At 43.8% G+C, this 6,000-nt stretch overlaps 1 long non-coding RNA gene across 3 annotated transcripts in view; it reads left to right on the top strand.

The window, feature by feature from the left end:
• The first annotated feature begins 421 nt into the window (after window positions 1-421).
• The window catches only part of LOC138516016 (uncharacterized), an 82,313-nt gene continuing 76,734 nt past the window's right edge, over window positions 422-6,000 (top strand). For all 3 annotated transcript variants that reach the window (XR_011282203.1, XR_011282205.1, XR_011282204.1), the window contains exons 1-2: window positions 422-480; window positions 579-657. This is a non-coding gene — a long non-coding RNA (uncharacterized lncRNA). The remainder of the gene's footprint in view (window positions 481-578; window positions 658-6,000) is intronic.

Raw genomic sequence — 6,000 nt, 5'->3', positions numbered from 1 at the left:
TGCACCAAAGATCCAGTTTACCTGGAACATCAGATACACCTAATGTCTTTCTGTACTCCGATGATACACAGTATAAACATAATGTCTACAATGCGTTATGGATGCAACTTTGAGGTATCATTTGCATTATTCTGGCAGTGATCCCATTTTTCTGCATCTTGCTTTTTCATACACACACTCTGTCAGTCTACGCAGACATTGTTCAGCAGGATGACTAAGCAGAAAGGCTACCGTGCGTTTCCATTCGCACTTCCATGTAGCCAGTAAGGATCAGCCCCTGCAGCCATCACTTTGCGGCTGCCCCCTTTTTCCCTCCCCGTTTTCCTCCCCCCTGTGGCAGCACCGCCTCCATAACAACACGAGGCATGACGTAGCCGGAACTCCGGCCGCGTTTAGAGATTATTTTTTATGGGCGATCAAGCTTGTTTTCCTTGATCAGCGACGGCCGGCACCTCGGTACGCAGCGTCTTCGCGCTTGAGGTACGCTTTGCAGATTAGGTCCCTTGAACATTTGGGCACACTCAGGACCTCCTCAGCATATCCTCCACTTACAACGCATCAATTGATGTTTTTTACAGCACGTGTTACATGGCACTACAAGCGTCCTGAGTGGCTTGAGTCAGTCCACCTGTCTGCACCCCTGGACTGCTGCAGGAGGTGAGCAAAAGTGAGCCACAGTTTTTTGCTTGCAAGAGGTGTCTAGCAGTATATTAGTATTTGCTGGTCCACTCCCACATCCCTCTTTCAAGCCAGTCTGCTAACTTGCATGAGCACAATCCACCACTTGTGGGGTCCTTCCTGGATATACATGCACATGAATCCAATCAAATGGCAAACAGACATTGTACTTTCTCTGCAGAGCCCTCAACAGTGAGCTTTTGTTAGGGAACCACCCTCTCCCCCCCCCACGAGACTATGGGACACACATTCCACCTACACAAGTGGTTAGGCACTACAGTAGCCTGCAATTAGTCAGGAATCACACCATGTGTTTTATTTGTGTAAGGATGTCACATGCTTAGCTGGCAACATGCTAGGGTGGCTCAGGCTTGGGTTCTGTTTAAGCCCCCCTGTTTCTCTCTCTCTTTTTGTCTCACTACAGGGGATGCATGTACCTGCCTTTGGCATGTCCAGTACAGACACGCTGGATAAGTAAATGTATTTCTCTAAAAAATGTTGGTCCTGATGAAGATGGCTTATCCTTTTACTGCCATCGAAACTGGTTGACCTTTCGGGTCATGCGGGACCTCATGACCTTGTTGATATCTCCCACAAGAATTGAGAGATATTAGATGGATTAGTTAGATTTTATACCACACAGATGGAGTGAGCCTTTTACATGCTCACGTTAAATGAGCCTTCTTTTTAATTGGTTTCATTTAGTGAACATTCCAACTGCGTTCATTGACTCCAACACCCAAGAGCACAATTAAACACAATATTCTGTTTCGAATCAAATTAGCCAGCTTGGTGACAGGTCGCTACCATCACCAATTTTTAGCTGTTATTGTAGAATCTAATCTACAGTTCTGCAGTCCTTTCAACAGCTGGTTGGAATTGTTCTTGATATATGTCGAATTGTTTTCTAAGGTATATGCCATAGCTGTAGGAATTTAGGGACAGCTTCCCTTACTATCTCTGGTATATCGATACCTGTACTGTATGTAGCTTCCAGATTATCTTAAATTATGTTCATGTTGCTTAGTACTTGACGCATGTACCATACTTCTTGTAAATACCTATCCCCCTTTATCTGTATTTCCTTCACCTGTATATATGTACCTGTATCACTGTATTTGATTGTGTAACCTAAGCCGAAAGTCTTCTTGTATCTCCTGTGCCCTGATACTCTTGGGTCTGGCACGCATAATAAATAAACAATCTTGGGAAGTGGGACAAAGGGTTACTATGTAACCCCCAGCACTCCACATAGGGGACCCACAAAAGGAATGTAAGTAAGATACAAGCTATCTCACTGTTCTTGGGAACCGTAGTTCACCCAAGAAAATCTATTTAAACATTAAGAGAAGTCCAAGGGACTTCTCAGTGGTGCTGCACAGAGGGCGCTGTGTGTCACTATACAAAAGGCAGATGCCTATGGAGTTTGCCAGACTCCATTAAACATTTAAAAATCCTAGTCAGAGAAAAACACATGAGTGAGTAGCAAACGGTACCACTCACTTGGGAGGTTAAAAGATTCTAGATTCCAGCAAAAGAGCTGTGGGTCTCTGAGGTTAAAGGGAATTAGCACAGAAACTGAAAATTCTCCCTAACAAATACAGCACAAGTGAAGCCGAAACAACCTGATTTGCAGTCAGAACTCAGTAACTAACGATAGCAGTGAAAATATATAACACATTAAATTGAACTAGTCCACGTTCACTGAGTTGGGGGATGGATTGATCTCATCCACTAAATAACACCCCTGAACCCCAAACACCATACTGTTCTAGAGAAAGCAAATACAAAAGAAGTGAAAGCCCAAATACATTCAGAGGATTATGGCCAATATTTGACTTTACTAGGGGATGGCTCTGTCCAGATCCAACATACTTATAACTGTACTGTTCCCCAGAACTCAGATGGGTTTTATAATCTCCTATAGAGGTGAACTATAGGAAAGATGCTGATGTGTACTATGTGTGTGATTTTTATTTTGCCGGATTACACATTGTGTCATTCGCATCCAACAGGCACAGTGGGTGAAGGAGACTTCTTTTAATCAAGCTCTTGGTGGAAGTATGGATCTAATCATGGAAAAAAACTTGAATGGCCTGGTCTAACTAATATGAGGGATGGGGTTGATTGGTTGTTTGATAAGGAAGAACCAGTAACCTTTACCACATTTGTATTTATTTGAAGAACAGGTATGTCAATTTCCATCAGAAATGACTTCCAATAACACATTTACAGATGGAAGGGGCATTCCCCAGAAGGGTGTGAAGAAAGTGGGACATAGAACAGGAGAAAAAAAAACCAGGTGACTTACAAACGTTACATTAACATAGTTGGGCAAGTGTGGTGATCTAAAGAGGTACTGTATAAATGTACAAAATTACATTATTATTGATGTGAAGTGACGGCATAAAGTGCAGTGACACTGCTGTGTGGTACGTGTTGCCTGCTGGGAGTATCGAACCCTACACAAAAAAAGCAGAATAGGAGGAGCTGCCCAATAAATTTGTCTGGTGGCGCGGAGTGGAGGTGTAAAGTGCAGTTGAAATCAGGACGAACCCCATTGCTGTATGGTTTCCCTGGAAAGCGACTTGCTTTGCTTAGTGAGTAACCAAGAAGGTTTGATGCTAAGAACTGGAAGTAGGCCTACTTTTACATTGTTGTGGGAGCTCGCAGCTGCTATTTGGAACTAGTGTGGTCACACACGCTCCTGCCTATTATAACCCATGCGAAATAACTAGGCAACAGAATTCTAAACGCCACTTCATACAGTTTGGAACAAGGAATTGTTACCCCAGAACATTATTCAGACGAGGAGGGGACCTTTTACAGCTGCCAGACGGAGTGTGCAACGATGAAAGGGAGAAATAAACAGTATAATCTAAGGAGCAAAGACTTGATGCCCCTTGACAAAGAGGTGTCTACAAACTCTACATTAAGCTTTGCAGAGCACATCCCCAGGAGCCAGGGATAAAATAACAGCGTTCTTCCCGCGTACAAATGCAAAAACATTGAGTCAGGTGGTTCAGACGGTAAAGCTACCTATGACTCAGCAGGAAAAGTCGCCTGAAATAGGTCGGGAGGAGAAAGTGATAAGGCCTGGGAGTGAGGTGCAAGGAATGGTCGCTGAGGGGGCTGGGGAGAGGAGTAACGGTCCGCAGCCCCATGCACAAATTATTCAGGATATTTCTAGCAGCTCTCTCCTACAGGCCGGTTTAAGTTTGGAGGATGGGATATCAGAATTGGACATCCCTCCTTCGAATCGAAGTGCCTCGCCGAATCGATTTGCTCATTCTCAACCATCAATGCAGAGAGGTAGTCGGAAGTTGTTGAATGGAAAGGTAGGGGAGTCGCTATCGGGCATTGGACAACCCTCATAGAGGGAAAGGTGTCTTTCTTTGATGAACTGTCATTGCCGGCAGGTAGTGCAATTTCAGATCTCCACTTGTTGTTAGAAGCGTTGGTCTGTATGACTACGTTAATTTGGAGGTGAAGTCACACACAACAATGCTATATGATATCAAGTCGTCTATTATGAGACTTAAGCCGGAAAGCGTTCAAAATCAGATTAGTATGCCGCCTATGGTGGAGAACAGCGGAAGGATAAAATTGCTTTGAACGTAAAGATGGTCTCACTGGATCTAGTAGAACTCCAGCTGGCTAAAGAAAACCACAGAAGGAAAAATAATACATTCGCAAACAGAGCTCAGAAGAAACCCAAAATATCAGAAAAATGGTTTTCCCTATAGAAATGTGGGATTGCAGACATTTTTTGAGAGCCATTTTATGAGCTACGCAGAAAAGAGAGACTGTGAATGAAACAGAGGACCTGATAGTAAGTTGCTCAAATGACCCTGCTAGGGATCGAGGTGATCTTGTGGTAGGATGGCCAGAGGTTGAAAAGGATGCCACGGCAGAGAATGTGACTGAAATCGAATTGGATAAAATTGAGCAAAGGCGAAATAAAAGCAGCATTAAAAGCAAGAAAGAGAAAAAAGCAACAAAAAGAAAGGACATTTGCACCCGGGAAAGACAGATTATCCAATCAGAATCTTTGGAAAATATATGATCAGGTCACCTGCTTATAGTCATTGTATAACACACCATTGAGCTTGTTATGCATCCCTCCCATTTCTACATACCAAACATCTGCTGTTCTTAAGGGAATAACCCATTAACAATAGTAATTCCAAATTACCCATTTTTGCTGTCTCTTTAACTATCTACCACTATTGCCTTAAGAGATGTTCCATCTTGTGGTTGGAAGTTCATGTGCAAGCACTGGCTTGGAACAGCTGGCCATGCACCATTTAAGCACATGCGTTCCAGGCAGCCACCTGCTTTGCCTGTGCCAAGAAACAGCTGTGCTTTCCATTAGGTTTTTTACAAGAGAAATGTCTAGTCGGTGCAGCAGTCTACCAATGCTTGGCATATTATGCATTGGCTACCTGCAAAATGTGTTACAGTGCAATGATAGCGATTAACAGTTTTGCAAACTTTTTTTAGGTGACTCACTCTTCTTCCATACTACTGATAAGTCCTGGAAAAATGTATCCAGTAGACACAAACTAAAAACTCATATTCAGTTTTATTTCATCAATTACCCTAAATAAACATAGCATACATCTAAAACACTCATTAATATCACCCACAGAATGATTTTCAAATATAAAAAACAGAAAACAAAATACATCTACACATCACTTACAATTACTAGCACCAAATCGGTTGAACATTCATCATGTCATGACCACTAACCGGGTAACCCTGCAGGCACACACCTTCCCACTATCTAGGTGTACTCTGGCACCTTTTTGTCCAAGGGAACATGTACAAGGCCCAGCTGGACTAACTCTTGGTGCACCTGCCACTTGTCACAGCCACAGACCTCATTGCGGCATGGTAGGTAGAGGGACCTCCTGGTTTCCTCTAAAATGGCTGTTCAGAAGGCCCATTGTGAAGCTTGTTACCAGTTGCTGGGAGTGGCTGGCTATATAAGCCACACCCATGTTATCTCCCGTGCTTCGCGTTATTCTGCAACTTGCAGCTTGACGCTTACCGGAGCACCTCGGACCTGAAAAGCAAAGAGAACAATGTTAGGAAGGCTGCATCCAGCAAGGAATACAGACATTCCAGTCAGACCTTACCATTAACGTCGTGCGGCTCATTCTTCACTCCGGTGGCGTACTTCAGGAACACCAGGTGTTCAGCACTTCATCCCTCATCCGGCTCCTTGTGTCTTTTCACTTCTCAGCCACCGGAGCGCCAGCAACTTCGCCGTCCCAGCCCGCATACCTGCGCCGCTCCTGAAAGCCCATCTGCAAG

Source organism: Ambystoma mexicanum, chromosome 6q (assembly GCF_040938575.1).
Source record: "Ambystoma mexicanum isolate Mex_15411 chromosome 6q, UKY_AmexF1_1, whole genome shotgun sequence".
Taxonomy (NCBI): domain Eukaryota; kingdom Metazoa; phylum Chordata; class Amphibia; order Caudata; family Ambystomatidae; genus Ambystoma; species Ambystoma mexicanum.
This window is presented reverse-complemented; position numbering and strand designations above follow the sequence as displayed.